At 34.6% G+C, this 3,094-nt stretch overlaps 1 pseudogene; it reads left to right on the top strand.

The window, feature by feature from the left end:
* The first annotated feature begins 1,562 nt into the window (after positions 1-1,562).
* Positions 1,563-2,761, top strand: LOC127900571 (germin-like protein subfamily 1 member 17; annotated as a pseudogene).
* The last annotated feature ends 333 nt before the right edge of the window (positions 2,762-3,094 follow it).

Here is a 3,094-nt window from a genome sequence, read left to right as displayed (position 1 = left end):
AATGCCTGGTTTTTAGAATATTAATCCACCTGCATGTGCGGACACTAAATAATTAACCAAAATGGATTGAAAACTAAAGATGGTGAATTGAAAACTAAAACACAGAGGACAACGATCAAAATAAGAGAGTTGAAACGAGCCATTAATGTAGGTTAATGTGGAACAAGTTTAGATATATAATATAATTTTGAGGATGAGTTTAAGTTAGAAAATTGGTATATATTTACATATACTGTATATGTGGCTTTCATAAAGGAGAGGCGTGAGGTTAAAGTGCTAAGTTTAATTAGCTAGTAGCTCAAGTGAGCAATTTTAAAATTTTGAAAAGTTATAATTTGGGTTAGGTACTTATGCACTACGTAGCCGGCGGCCCATAATGTAGCTAGTAAGAACTGGATTAATTTAATCCATGCTTGCTTGATAATTAATTCTCCTATTGCTGCCGGCAAATTCCTAGAATTTTGCATGCATATTCAACAGTTAAAACTCTTTTTTTTTTCTCTGTTCATTGATTCAATTGATAAGATCTTTTGGATTTGTTCGAATATTGCATGATGTAAGACATTGTGTAGCTAGTGCTGACTTTGATATGGTTGTATATTTTTTTGGGCTAGAGATACGTTAGATTTGTGAGTATAATGTATTGTTTTGCAAACTGCAATGAAAGATTAAAAAAAGGCCTCCGAGATGTCCGTCGAAGTCTTACCAAATTCTGCTATTTCGAACTTCTAAATTTCATTTGGAGTATTTTTATAACATTTTTGAAAACTTAGCGAGTACTGTAATAAACTTATCATAAAGGTTAAAAATATAGTCGGGAAAACATTAATATGTCATCACTCATTTTAGTTTTCTTCAATTGGAAAAAAGTATGTGTAAGAATTTTGTATACTACGTGGCATTACATAATTCAATTAGATTGGATTCGTAGATGTGAAGAGTTGGATTAGGTTCTTTCTTGTAATGATGATTATGGTAAAACGGCACATAATACTTGACTGTAGAAAATTTTGATAGAATTAGTCGTTGTTATTTAACTAAGACTGTAATCCCACTCAATGATTTAATGATAAAACCTCCCTTCAGATTCATTTAAGTAGCATTCAAGTCTGCCAGTGTGAATTATGTGCTTGATTTACCTTCAAAAATTTAAAAATATAACAAATAATGCACTTGAACTACGCTTACACTATCATAACTTTAGATTCCTGTTTGATAAAAGATAAAAATAAAATATAATATAATTAATATCCAACACATTATAAAAAATAATTAGTGATATATCAGTTACAACGGCACACACTATGTAACTTACAAAAAGTAAGTAGCTCTAAAAATTTCAATTTTCGGGCCTCTAAGGGCCCAGCCTTAAAAATATTTGCTCACCTGCTTAAAACATAATGAAAAACATTAAAAAATCAAAACGAACATTCACCATTCTGGAAGTTGGAGTTTGTCAATGAAATTTTTAGATAATATAATAATACACAAATAGATTGCCATGACTCAGTATTAAAAAACAATATGTTGATGTAAGCAAATGAAGAAGAAAATGTACTGAGATGACAAGTTTCCCCAGTTTTTACAGAGTCACAGATGAACAATTGAAGACTTGGCAAGCCTTCATCGATCTGCTCCGAGCAGGGAAAACAAGACCGGTTCAATAAATCCTCATCTATAAATAAGAGTTGCTAAACTTGCAACATTTCTCACCTCGCACTAAACCAATAATAATAAGTTCAGAGATTAAACAGAGTGAGTTCCCAAAGCTAGCTAGCTAATTAAACACAATGAGAAGTGTTCAATTTCTTACAGGTGTGCTCTCTTGATTTTGGCTTCTTCATTGGCCTCTGCCTTTGACCCTAGTCCTCTACAGGATATCTGTGTAGCCATTGATGAGCCCAAGAACGCAGGTATATTTTGACACTTTAATTTCTCTGTCCTAAAAAATCTTACTTGTTTATGTATATGCGTCGGTCTCAAATTCACCTTACTAATTAATATTCTGAATTCTTGGACGCTGTTTTTGTCAACGGGAAGTTCTGCAAGGACCCCAAGCTTGCCAGGCCAAGAGATTTCTTCTTATCAGGGCTGGACAAAGCCTGGAAACACAGCAAACCGACTTGGTTTCAGTGTAAAAATTGCAAATGTTGAGCAAATTCCGGGACTCAACACTCTCGGAATATCAGCAGTCCGTATAGACTATGCACCCTATGGCCAAAACCCTCCTCACACTCACCCTCGTGCCACTGATATCCTGGCGGTCTTGGAAGGAACACTTTATGTTGGTTTTGTGACATCTAACGAGCTAAACAACACACTCATTGCAAAAGTTCTTAAAAAGGGAGATGTTTTTGTGTTTCCAATTGGTTTGATTCACTTCCAGTTTAACATTGGAAAAACAAATGCAGTTGCCATCGCTGCTCTAAGCAGCCAGAATCCCGGTGTCATTACCATTGCAAACTCGGTCTTCGGAGCCAATCCTCCAATCAATCCTGATTTTCTTGCCAAGGCATTCCAGTTGGACGTAGATGTGGTGAAAGATCTTGAGGCTAAGTTCTAAATGTGTAGCTTATTTGAATAATCTTGCCATTTATTTATGTTTCTCGTTCTAATTATTGTCATTATCAGTTGATTTTGATGTAATAAAGAGATTCGTACATGTGTACCTCTCTCAAGTCGGCTTTGTTTGATTTCCTAATTAACCCTTAATTAAATAATGTATTTTTCGTTCAATGTGATCAATGGTCTCTTATCTGAACTCGGATTATTATTATTATTATTATTATTTTGACGGGGGGCCACAGATAATTGTTCTTAGCTGTGTCGACCTAGAGGGCCCTTATCGGGGGAGATTTTCAAATTATATATGGACTAATCTGAAGGATTCTCAAAAGGTCTCACAAAAGACGTATTTATATAAAGTTCTGGGTTATGCTAAAAGACAAGATATTCAATAAGTAAGTCAAATCTACGCTGGCTAACCTGTTACACGTACCTGAGAATCGTTCATAATGATTTTGAGCATTATGAAACATCTTACTACATGACAGGCCAAAATGAAGATCACCCATGAAAATTACTGCACAAACCA

The sequence above is a fragment of the Citrus sinensis genome, chromosome 3 (genome assembly GCF_022201045.2).
Source record: "Citrus sinensis cultivar Valencia sweet orange chromosome 3, DVS_A1.0, whole genome shotgun sequence".
NCBI classification, from domain to species: domain Eukaryota; kingdom Viridiplantae; phylum Streptophyta; class Magnoliopsida; order Sapindales; family Rutaceae; genus Citrus; species Citrus sinensis.
This window is presented reverse-complemented; position numbering and strand designations above follow the sequence as displayed.